The sequence below is a fragment of the Sciurus carolinensis genome, chromosome 13 (assembly GCF_902686445.1).
Source record: "Sciurus carolinensis chromosome 13, mSciCar1.2, whole genome shotgun sequence".
Lineage (NCBI taxonomy): Eukaryota > Metazoa > Chordata > Mammalia > Rodentia > Sciuridae > Sciurus > Sciurus carolinensis.
In genome coordinates, this window is record NC_062225.1 from 92,135,393 (window position 1) to 92,148,693 (window position 13,301).

The window sequence follows — 13,301 nt, forward strand, 5'->3', positions numbered from 1 at the left end:
TGCTGGGGCTGACGGGGCAGGACTTGGAGACCTGGGGAAGTTCCAAATTCTTTGCACTAGGCTCTGACAAACCCATGCTTTATCCTGAGCACAAGGAGACAACAACACTTTAATACGCAGGGTGCAGGATAGGATGAGCTTCTCAGGAGGGTGACTTCCACAGTAAGAGTCTGAGACCGCTCGGGACATTCAGCACGTTTTATGACATCTGAAGGGATAGGAAGACTCAAGAAGTAAATAAGGTACATTGCCATCTGAAATTCTGCATCAAGAACCACCAAGAGGGGTGGGGGGATAGCTCAGTTGGTAGAGTGCTTGCCTTGTAAGCACAAGGCCCTGGGTTCAATCCCCAGCACCCCCCCAAAAAAAATTAACTTGGGCTGGGGAGATAGCTCAGTTGGTAGAGTGCTCGCCTCACAAGCACAAGGCCCTGGGTTCAATCCCCGGCACCGCAAAAAAAAAGAAAAAAAAAAAAAAGAACCACCAAGACCCTGTGACTCTGAGAAGCAGGAGCAGGACTCTGGAGCCAGGGGACCAAGCCCCAGTTAGAGATGAGTGGGCACATGTGTTGCCCACAGGGACTGGAGCCAGGAACGAGGGGCCGGTTGCCAGAGCAGAGATCACCGACCAGGGAGGGCTTGGACGTGTTTGTGCTGATTTCACTTTGGACACAGCAAAGGTGACACTGGACCAGTGCATCTGTGAGCATGCAGGGCACAGGAGGGGACAGTGGTAGGCGACCCTTCAGGAGCAGTGGTTTGGGGCTAAATCTTGAAGGCCTCTAAAGACAGGACACTGTCCATTGGAGAATGCAGTCAGCAGACCTGTGAGTCATTACGTGGTAGGGAAAGCGGGGACAGGGATGTGAAGTGGGGGAGAGTCACGGATGCCTCCAAGATCCTGAAGGCAGCTAAGGGAGGTGGCTAGCATGCATTTTGTCCTAGGGCATGAAGGAGAATCACCAAACGTCACCACTAAAGTTATGCGTGTGTCTCAGTAATGGCCAGAATTGCCCAAAGCTGTGCGTGGCTGGCCCTAAGGAGCAGGGAGTCAGCACCGTCGTCCACTGGCTGGATGTGGAGCAGGCAAGGGAGAAGACAGCCCACAGACAGGCGGCAAAAGGGAAGAGGGACATCCAAGGAACACGAGAGCTGTAAAGTCTGAGAACGTGGGAAACAGGTGAGCACTCTGACCTGTTTCAATCACCCATCAGGCGGCCCTGCAAGTAGACCCTTCATAAAGCAGGAATTCTGACTCCTAGCAACTTCTTTTAAGGGACAGAAATATATGAAACAAACTGGAATCATTTTCATAAAAATTGTAACATTATTAAATACTAAAATTTAAGTTACCTAATATTTTTCTGTATGTAAATAGCCTCCTTGCGAGGTGGTACTGGAAGAGGAGAACACTGTTAATAAGCAGAAATGCATGAGAAATAGAGCCAGTGGCTCCTTTTTCTCCTTTCCTACTCTTACCTGGACAGTCATCATTTAACATTTTTTTCCATCACTTCTACTTGCAATGCTACTTTACTAAAGCAATTTTACAGTCATTAAAACAATCAGCTATAGCAGATATTCACTTGGGACTGAACTATTTGAAGCCCATGTCGTGTCGAATTTCATTTATTGAAATAGAAATGATGTCCAAGCACACAAAAGACACAGACATTGGAAAGGCGCCCCAGCCCACAGTGCACATGCCCCTGTGGATGGCTGAGTTGCTTCTTGCTCTTCTTCCTGTTAAAGGAATAACTCAGCATGGTGTTGCTTTTATGGTTACTGTTTCGGTTTCCAAGAGCAGGTCTCTTTGGCGTGGACCATATCACTGGTATTCACAATTTACTTACCGCTGGACTTTCCATACCCAGGTTGCATAGGGAAGACTGGTAGCAGGACGATCCATCTGTGCAGCAGGGATTAAGATGCGAGAAGCTGCCCTGCCCACCACGCAGGCTCCCTGCAGGGGTCTTCCCCGATACCATGCATCTTTGTTGGGCTGGTACCAAAAACTCCCGCAGGCAGGGAGCATAAGCCACAGACGAGGTTCCCACAGTCCTGGAGGCTGGGAGTATGAGCTCAGGGTCACCGTCTTCTCCCCATGTTGTCGCGTGCAGGAAGGGGAAGGGGACTTTCCAGAGTCTCTCGTGGGCTCCCCCCTTGTGACCCAGTCACCTTCTGTAGTCCCACTTCCTAAAACCAGCACACGGAGAGTTGAGGATTTCAGCATTCAAATGGTGGACATTCACAGTCATTCAGACCATAGAAGCAGCCCAGAGATGTAAAGGAAAGGCAAAACCTAGAATTAAATATGAAGGACGCTAGACTGCCACAGTCCACAGTCCACAGTTAATGTCTTAAGGCCTACAGTAGCATCATAAACACCCTTTCCTTTGGCTTAGAATCTTAGTTTTCATTAAATGGCAAATCCATCCAATCACATCAAGATATGAAGTCATTATTAAACAACAAGTAGAGTAAGTATTGGAGTCGTCATCAAATCCTAGAAGATTCACCTGGGGCCTTTCTAGGACAGCATTATGATATATGGCCAACATTACAGGCTGCATGACCTTTCCAAAGTTATTTTAGCTTTCATAAACCTCATTTTCCACACCTATGAAGTGGAAATAATAAAAAATACAGGATAATGTCATAAAAATTAAATGCGATAATAAAGGTAGAGCGTACGATAGTAACCTGTCACCCATGGGGCATATTCCAGGTCCCCAGCATGTGCCAGAAACCTTGGATCGTAGAAACCCTGGGTACACATGTTCCTTTACACACAGAACCGTGATGAATTTCAGTTTATAAATTAGGCACAGTAAGACGTTAACAACAATTACTAATAAGAATAATGATAGCAATGCCCCCTCATAAAAGTTATGGGAATGTGCTCTTGCTCTCTCTCTCAAGATGGGGAATTTATCACGTAATATTTTGGGATTGCCGTTGGCCAAGAGTCATTGATACCACATAAAGTGAAACTGCCGATGTGGGGATCCCTGTAGTGGACACAGGGGAGGCAGCACGCATCCACCCTGACCTCGGCCTAGGGGTGGGGAGTTGATCAGGTCTTAAAATGTCCATGGTAAAGCACACGCTTGCTGCTAGGATTTCAAGCCTTTTACAGGCCCTGTTTTCTCAAGCAGCTGCATATGAGAAGACCTGGGAGTTCCTGGGTGGAATCATTTCCATGATGTTGATTCCTTGGCATCCCTGAGTGTCCATCTCCTTAGTGGCAACAGAGCATCCATTCTTTGCTTAATCTGAGAACGCCCCAAATGCCAAGCAAAACATGCTTGCAAAGACAAACAGAGCCCTTTGGAGTGCCTGGGTCTTTGCTCCTGAGAGCCCCCAAGGCTCAGGTGAGGGGGCAGCAGAGGTTAAGGCCAGAGGGAGCTTAGGGACCTTCCCCACGCTTGCTGCAATCACACAAGACTCGTCCCACCAAAACTGGTCTGGTCACCAGGAAACATCCAGGGACACAGCAAAGTCCCTCTGAACACTCTCGGCTATCTTTCAAGAGAGAAACTTCCAGAGAAAGCCAGAGGGAGCTTCATTTGCCTCCTGGAGGAGCAAAGCTGCAGATACTCCACAAGTTTCTTTCTCCCAGAGGAGAGGGCAGCAGGGAAGGAAGAGAGTCCCAAGAGGCAGAGAATGCCCCATCAGTGCTTCTTGCTGAAAATCTGGATTATAACACCATTTCCAAAGACAGAGCAGCATTGAAGCCCAGTGCCCAAGTTGGGGAAGCCCAGAGGCCATTGGCACGCTTGCTAACGTATCACACACAAGTCAGAAACACGTACACGTGGTCACACCTACACACTGCAAATGCACATACACACATGCTCTCGAAGCACACATGTACACACGTGCCACACACATACATGCATGTTCACATACCACATGTGTACACACAAACCCATGCACCTCACACAGACACCCATGCCCACACGCATCCCAACATATACACACACCACACACATACACAAGTTCACACTCACACGCTGTAACAGTTGCAGAGTCTCATCCAAACACACACTTAGCTACCAGGTTTCCCTCAGCTTGTGTTCTCATCCTCTCCCTCCAGGACGTAATGACTGGGTCCTTTCCTTCAGGACCGTGGAAGCCGGCGCAGGCTTGTCCTTGAGGCTGAAGTCCTCCCTCAGTCCGCTGCCCACTGCAGGCGTCCGTCCACGATGATGCCACCTTCCTGGCGTCCTGGCTGCTCCGTCTCTGCTGCCTGGCACCTGGGGCCGGTGTCTCCCTCAGTGTGGAGGGAAGGCTCCCGAGACGTGGCGTGGTGGTGAGAGGTCTGCTCCCTGTCTCTTGCACATTCCGATACTATTATTAGATTTAGTCCTAGACAGAGGAAAGTGCAAGATGTAAAACAAAGATCGCAGCACTCTGCTCAGTTACCACCGCCCGGAGGCCTACAGCCTCTGAAATAGCAATACTCAATTTCCAGGACCGTAAGAAAACCTGCACCACCATGGGAAATGGCCACGCCTTCTCTCCTCGCCTGCTTCCCTGCCCTTCCTTCCCGTTCACTCCCACTGTGGAGCTCCGGCAGTGCCCCAGGAACGTGAGCAGGTGGCAGGAAAAGCAGGGGAGGGTGGCGGCCTTGTCCCTGAGTGGGGAGGACTTTGCAGGCGGGGTTCACAGGGCCCAGAGGTGTGCGGGGGCGTCCACAAAGGGTGGGTGGCCTCCCGCCCAGTGAGGCGAGGGTGCCCGCATGGAAGGGGTGACAGGATGACGGCTGGGCAGTCACCTACGGGAAGATGGAGGCGAGAAGATGTACATCAAGGGTGTGTTTGGGGCATGGCGGGAGTGGGCTTCCTGCAGGTGGAGAGGGCACGGCACGAAGACGGAGGGAGACAGAATCCTGCAGGCCGGGACTGGGCTGGACACACCTGTGTGGACTTGGCTGTGAACATGTGAACATAGGCACAGACCTGCATGGTCCACACGAGTGAGTTACGTGTATGTGGGTCACACGGGCTCCCAGCTGTCCCCACTGACGAGGGCTGGACCTGTGGGGCACCAGGGCAGGAAGCACTCACGGTCCCAGACCCGGTTATGAAGCCAGTCTTTGCTGGACGTTACCAGAGCCGCTCAGAGAACTAGCTGCTGAGAACACCAGCAAGTCTGGAGCATCGTGGCCGGTTCTCAAGGAATCATGGGGACACGCCAAAAGGACGCAGAGGCTGGCCTGACGGGCCTAGCACAGGGGCAGTCTGGGACGATTTGAACATCAAAATAAAGACTGACAGTGTGGTTTTTAACGCCCTGAATCAAGTGGAAAACACAAGTCCTGTTGATACAAGTAAATGAATCGCTGACCTGCCTGTTAGGGAATGGAAGGCTCACACTGACGAAGAACTCACCACAAGATGCTCGTCCATCAGCAATGGGAACAGTGAGCTGAGCTCGGAATAACCTGAGAGGCGCTCCCTGACCAAGTGCAGAGCGAGGGTCAACCCCAGCGGCCCTTCGGGTGCAGCAGGATGCTCGCTTCTGTGAGCTTCCTGCCAAGGATGCAGACCCGAGCAAGCCTCAGCGCACACCCAGGCCCGTGGCCTTGAAGATGCTCCCGTTTGTGAAACTGTGCAAGACTTTCAGGGTGCTCACGGTAATGGGCACCTGTGAAACATTCGCTTTCTCTGGGGGACAGGAGTGAACTCCAGGGAGCGGGACTGGCTTTGGACTGGACGTCAACAGAGTATTGAGGCAGATTTCACTGCTGCCATGATTAAGCCATGGTGATGTAGGAACAGACCCTCCTGAGTAGGAAGCCACTCTCCGGGACCCAGGGGCAAGGGCGCATCCCAAGCAGTTATTCTCAGATAACTTTAAAGGTACTTGTAATTTTTTCGAAAGTTTGAAAGTGATTCAAAATTGACAGAATAATACATAGAAATGAAGATGGCTACATGGGCTTTACCTGCACCCGGCGAAGATTTCCCTGCTCTTCCAATTTACATAGCTCAGATCCAGAACAAGTACGTACAAAAAGCTCACCAAATTAATGAATAAAGAAGAAATTGGGGGCTGGAGTTGTGGCTCAGTAGAAGAGCACTTGCCTAGCATGTGTGAGGCACTGGGCTCGATTCTTAGCACCACACAAATAAATGAATAAAACAAAGGTCTATCAACATCAAAAAAAATTGAAAAAAAATTTACTCTTTTTTTATAAATTGCAGTCTATAAAATTACCTTTCAAATATATCTATGTTCTTTTGAAATCTTATTAGCATTAGTAACTATTTACATAAGATTAAAATAGAATTTCCCGCCATGTGTAGGAAATTTTCAGGCATACTCCTGTGTAAACAATGCAATTAATTGTAAGCCCAACTGTGCCCAGCTGAGATCCAGGTAGACTGGTTTACATACTGAGGTCTGTCATCTGTCACAAGCAGGCAGCACCAGGGCTCCAGGTCTGGAGGAGGCCTGTCCACACAGAGAGCCAAGGGGTCATGTCTCAGCATCCCCTTCAGGAGCACACCCCCTTGACCTGACTTCCTTCCTTCAGGTCCGGCCTCCAAATGGTGCCTCCAAATGGAACCTCCCAACAGTGCCTCAGGCTCTGACCACAGCAGCAAAACACGGACCTTTGGAGACGTTCCACATCCAAACTGTAGCACCTGTTTACTTACAGAATGCTTGCAGAAGGAAATTCATCTCAGCTTCAAAGCAGCCTTAAGAAAGTTATTATTTGCCCCAATTTAAAATATCAACCTCAAAGAATGTATTATTTGATTGAAGATTATTGGTCATTTATCAAGTGAAGATTTAAAATTCACATCCTTAATTCTCAAGTCTATGTTCTGGCTTCAATATCTGTAGTTCATGTTATAATGACATAGTTATTTGATATAATATATACTATTTACAAAGCATCTAGTAATATTATAATATGATAAAAATATAAAACAGTTCCTAGATATTATACTAATATATTGTTGATATAACACTAACCAATTCCATATAAACTGCTTTAATTATAATGTAGATTTTAAATTCAATGATGTGTTCTTCTGCATTATACAATTTAAAAAAACTGAGCTGGTTTCACAAACAAAGGAATTAAGTTAACAGTGAGCTGAAGTCTGTTTCAGTGTAAAAAAAATACAAACACTTAAGGTCAAATTCATTAAATTGTTGTGGGTTTCATCGTGCACAAAACATTTAGGTTCACTAAACAAATATGGCTGAAGGAACATCAAAGATATTTCAATATGACAGAACCAGAAAAAATAAATTGGATCCAACTGACTTTAACTATAGACCTGTCAAATAGAACAGGATTTTAACATGTCTCTTCTGCTACATATTAGTGAGGAATCTGTCTGATCAGTAAAAAATAAAATCCCACAGCTATTATATCAAAGTAATTAGAACCTCAACGGTGGGCGAAAGTGGAATCAGATGTTGTTTCTGAAAGCTATTAAGTACCTAAGGTGAGTTTTTGTAAGTCTGGTTCATGAGTTTGTAAACTTATTAAATGAAAAGTTTATCTTATAATGAAGATTGTCAACTCAAATTTCTTAGGGTCTAATAGAAGATAAGCATATTATGTTCATAGGGATATAACATTAAGCTTTAAAATATGAGGTCAATGAGTATTACTAATAATAACAAAACTTACGAGAGTTATGTAGGAGAAACACTCCAGAATAACCCACCAACTTTGGGATCTTCCATTAACATTACAAATTTCAAGGGTGCTGGCCTTATTGTTATGAGTTGAGTATAACCTAGCTCGACGGATCATGTTGCCATGAAAAATGTTTTACTAAAGAGTATACTGTGGAATTATCTAGATTTACCACATAATACCTGAACAAAAGGGAGATTTTTATTGCTGTGGTCAAATTTTCAAGTTTCCCTTCCTCTTCATGGGCAAGCATGAAGCATTGTGAATGATACAATAAATTTGATACAAATCCACATTTTCCCACCAATTCCAGTTAAATTACACAGACCAGTTCCCTGGTTGGGAATTACATGATTGACACTAATATTCACGATGAAGAAAATTCTGTGCAAGCAACAAAAGTAGCAGGGTCTTTAACACTCTTTCCTGCCACCCCTTCAAAGTCACGGCAGGAATAAAATCTCACCTGGAAGAGTCACCCAAGTCACTGAGGCCCAGAGTGAACTGGCTGTGGTGGCCACGCCCCTTTGTTGGTGGGTTGCAGAGTTCCTGTGGCCGCCTCCCACGTGGCACCACTGAGGAGGGTCCAGTCCACCACATCCCTCGATGCACCGCAGAGACATCTGTCTGAGCAGGACTTACCCTTGGTACCACGTTTTCAATATGACAGAACTAGAGAAAATGTATTCACGTTACCCCTTAAAAATCAGAACCAATTTTACAAGTTCCCACATCAACCCTTGTTAGGATCTAGGTAAGTTTTATTCATATAGCTTTAAGTAACTTTCAGATAAGCATCCAGTGGTGCTGACCACTGATCTTTAAAGGTCACTTTTTATAGCTCCTTTGAAATTTTGCTTTAGCCTAAGGAAAATGTTCCAAAACTTAATTGACTACATGTTGTACAGAAAAATTACTTTAAATAAATATGCTCCTTCAGGAATTGACCATGAAAATATAAATATAGGTGCATATAAACATATATGTAAAGTCTCATATATACTTGGAAAAATTTAGACCTTCCAAGGTGGACCTGAGGCAGGAAACTTTTCATCCTTCAACTGAGCTATGTGAATCTTCATTACATCACTTTCTAGGTTTTAAAATAGTATTTTCCCCCTAGAACTGTGAGGAACAACTAAAATGTTATTATTTCTATAAAAAAAAACATTCTCAACAAATGTTAGACTATGAAATTGTGCATGATGTTCCATAACAAAGAGTTTTCAAATTAATCTCTGTAGAAAAAAATGTAATTTGCAAAGGAAGAATAAAAATACATACATGAATCATTGATATTTTGTTACATAATCAGTTAACAAACTTCTGTCTGTTTAATAAAGAGACACTGGGACAGTGGCTGATGGAATGGGCTGTCTGCTCCTTCAGCCTCGTCCTGTGGAAGGTGGAACCACGTCTTCCATCTTTCCTTCACACAACTGGCTTCTTTATGATGCAACCCATCAAGTCATGCCAATGTTTTATCCTCAAAAGTCATCTCGTTCGTTGCCTAATTGCTTAGCTGTGCACCTAGTGCTGAGGTTCTGGGTGGATCCCCCAGGTCCTGAGAAAATCCTGTAAGATCAAGTAAATTGCACAAAATCTCTCTAGTTCCTTATTTCTGGCTCCTCTCTGAAGTACTAACACATCCTAGTGCTGTATGGAACGCAGTGCCGCCTCCCCCTTCTATTCAGCTGACCTTCACCAAATGGGCACCCGCGCTGACTGCCCTTGGTCAGTGTCCTCTTTCCCATTGAACCGGCTCTGTGTTGGGTTCACAGAGAAATGAGGACATTATCCCAAGGAAACAAGGGCCCTCTGCAATTCTGATTGGTCCTTTCAAGCCCCAAGCCTATATTCTTCACAGTCTGCTCCTTTGTGCCCAGTTATCACCTCAGACTTGGGTAACCACAGGAAAGCCACGCTGGGAGGACATGCAAGTGTTCCAGGCAGGGAGAGGACGCAGGCTCCGAGAGCCATGAGCCATCATGTCCTAAGGGCCTACTCACGTTAATGGGTTGGATGAGAAGGAGACACACGGGCGCCTGTAGACATAAACCAGACGGGGCCTGGAGGGGCTTCTGCCCACACAATGCCTCTGGATCTGAATTTCCAAAAGTCACATTTTTCACTTTGGCGGAAAACTTCACTGGATACTGAGTAATAAAAAGCAGAGCCCAGAGGAGTGGTTGATCCTGTCACCTTATCGTTGGTAATGGACATGAAAGAGAGTGACAGACCCACAGCAAGCCGCTGGTTCAGTGGCTCCTTCCTACCCAAGCGTCAGGAGCTGCCCTGGGCAGCCGGGCTCCTGAAGGGGCCGGCTTTGCTCTCTGTGTGCGCAGGCAACCTGTTCCACACACCCTGCCAGAAATTTGGGTTTTTTGACTGCCAATCTGATCACGTAAAAGCCATTGTCACCTGCAGGTTAATGTCTGAGCTCCTTCCCTGGACCACGTTGGAGGGCTTGAGTGCACAGGTTTTAGACTCGGCTCCTGTTGCTCCCCAGCCGGACTGCACTGAGTGCTGCTCCCGCGATGCTCAGTGCTCTTTCTCACCCCAAGCTTCCGTGTGTGCTCTTCTCCCAACTGGAACGTCCCCTCTTCTCCAGTCCCTGCTTCGCCTGATCCGCTACTGGAGACTGACTCATCCTTCGGAGCTGGCTGGATGTCAACGAGTCCACTTGCTTGCTCCAAATTATCTGGTCTTTAGAGGAATTGGTGTCAGTACTTAGGCTTAATAGTCATTGAGGAAACATTTGGAAATGAAATATTGGAGTGTTTACGTTTGCAATTGGACTTTTCAGTCATATAATGCACGATTCCTGTTTCCTTAGAGTGAATGTACTTACCTCTCCAGTGCAAACTCTGGCCCTCGACATGGAGGAAGTATAATGGGAACCCCAGGTTTGGTGTTTTCAACCAAGCCATCCCAACATATCTGAAAATTTCCCCAGAACCTACCTTCTGAGGGCCGCCCTCTGTGTTCTAGGTCCTTGCACACCATTTCAGCCACTGCCACTTCACGGTCTCCCTAACTCATCTCCCCACGTGAAATACTGCCTTCCTGGAAGTCCTAAAAGGAGACAAACAGCGATTCAAGTTCCTTGCAAAAAGCAAGCCGTTTTGTTCTGTCCAGTTCTCCCCTGTCAGGAAGCACCAGCCTCGAGGTCCCTTCCCTGTCTCCCCACGTGCCCTCCCCTGGAATTTCAGATTGCTTCGTCTCTGATGAAAACCAAAAGGAATTCAATCTTCTTTGACTTTTATTCAAATGCTCACAAGTGCTGAGGTTTAGAAACATGTCTGCGAAGGGCAGCACCCCTGAGATCAGGGCTCGGCTTCCCGACGCCAAGGTCCTTCCGTCACTCCTGTTTTGGGGACCCAGCCCTCTCCTTCCTCAGGGCAACCTCACCCGCACACCTTTAACGGCAGCACCTGACTCCAACAGCAAAGCTCCCGTTCTTACGAAGTCCCTTCACCAATGCGCTCAGCTGTCAACTGTTCACACAATAAAACTAAGAGGCACAAAGAGCGTCTGGGAGCTTGGAAAGCATCCAGCCGGTGTTGCGCCATGCCTGTGTGCGGTGTGAACAGCACACCACACGCATGGATTTCTGAAGGTGTCTGTTACAAACCATCGCCACGTTCTTGTAAGATGTGTCATTTTATCACCACTGTCTAGAGCTACAGCGGAACAGTCACCCCAGCTTACTAAGTAAAACACGTACCTAGTGGGACCACAAAGCAATGACTGTACCTTGCACAACATGGGACTTAAAATCAGTCTCACATTTGCAAATGTCAGGATGATTATTATCACAGGAGAAAGAAAGGCCAGGCTGTGCATCCAGTGCGGTGACTGGCAGATTACCTCATCTATTCTGTTGTCTAGGAAAGTCTTTGGCTCCTCACACTCATCTAAAAATGGACAGTGTTGTAATGCTAATAAAAACATGACAAATTGTGAAACAATCAGAGTCACAGCAGAACATAATGTATTCAGCAGACTTGCCACCAGAAGCCCCGACGGGACAAGAGAAGTCTTCGTGAGTGTTTCTCAAACATCACAGGACATGAGATCCTTTAAACTCCCTGCAGCACTAGGGCTCCACACGGATCCAGGGGTCTCAACTGCACAAGCCACTCAGGCGACCCTGAAGTGGTGGTGGTTCACCCTGGAGACAGTTGACCAGGAATATGAATGACCTCAGGAACTTCCACCAAACAGGACGTCACTGCCGGGCCAAGAACGAGGTGATACATGTCAGCAAATCAGGAAGAATGTCGCTTATAACATCAGCAAAGTACTTCTTGCTGTGGGCCTCTGCTGTCCTCTTGAGCGAGGGGTTCATCCCCAGCCCCTGAGTGCCCCATCAGACTGGCTCCGCAGGTGGGATCATCTCCTTCACAGAGATCAAGATGGTTTTTACAACAGCACCTCAAGCACCTGCTCAGTTCAGGGTAGAGCGGCTGTCTGAAATCTGGAAATAGGAAAAGAGATCTCAGTCCTTCAGTGTTGTGCTAGACTTGGATTTTCTGATTTGTTGTTATGTTATTCTGGAGGTGCAGAGATAATATGTAGGTGTTTATTTAATAGATATACAAATTACTTCTGTTAAGTGAATAAGCCCAGACATAAGATAAAACTTCAGACTTAAGACTATAAGATATTAACCAGTTTTATATCTATTCAAACATATTCTAGTCTCCTTTTAATCAAATTTCCTCATATTTCTAATTTCTAAAAGGCTTTTTTGAATTGACATAAACATCATAATTTCTTCCTCATTAATTAATGGATTTATTAAAGTCTTTGACATGAGTGTTATGGTGTAGATGTGATGTGGTCCCCAGAAAGCTCTTGCTAATGCAGGAAAGATCAGAGGTAACCTGACTAGATTAGAGCAGATGGATTGGGGTGTGAGAGGGATTACCTAAGCAGTCCGTCCTAATTTTAATGCCTGGGTTGTATTCTCAGCAGGTGGGGTGTCAGTAGTAGGTGGGTCAGGGGTGTGCCCCGGAAGGGGCACATTTTCTCTGTGGCCCCTGCCCTCTCTTTCCCTCTGCTTCCTCATCCTTCCATGACCTGAGCAGCTTTCTACTAAGGACTCATCCCTCCTGATGTGCTGCCTCATCCTGGGCCCAGAGCAATGAAGTCGGCCATTTATGGACAGAGACCTCTGAGTCATGAGCCCCCAATACACCTCTGTCCTCTGAGTTGTTCTTGTCAGGTATTGTGATCACAGCAGTGCAAAACCTGGCTGAAACAAAACTCGGCATGGACAAGTGGGGTCATTGCTGTGACTAATTTGACCAGGTGGTTCAGAAGCCTTTGAAAATGGTTTGCAGGAGGAATTCTTCTGAATTCAGAAATGCTTCAGAAGCTCATAAGTAGAGCTTAATGGGTGATACTGCTGGGAGCTCAGAATACCAGTAGAAATGTGAACTGTGCTCGTGAGGTTTCAGAAGGAAATGAGGAATCTTTGGGAATTTGATTAGAAGCCACTTGTGTTATATTGTGCCAACTCAGCAACATTTTGCCTGTGTCCTGAGACTTTGTGTGAGGCTGAATTTAAAAGTGGTGGACTAATTAATCTGGTGGAGGAAATTTAAAGGCAGCATAGCATTCAGTCA

At 46.5% G+C, this 13,301-nt stretch overlaps 1 non-coding gene across 1 annotated transcript; it reads left to right on the plus strand.

Moving 5' to 3' along the window:
* Positions 1 to 288: 288 nt before the first annotated feature.
* On the plus strand, positions 289 to 363 carry Trnat-ugu (transfer RNA threonine (anticodon UGU)). The gene has a single exon. It is a non-coding gene; the product is annotated as a tRNA-Thr (tRNA).
* Positions 364 to 13,301: the final 12,938 nt, after the last annotated feature.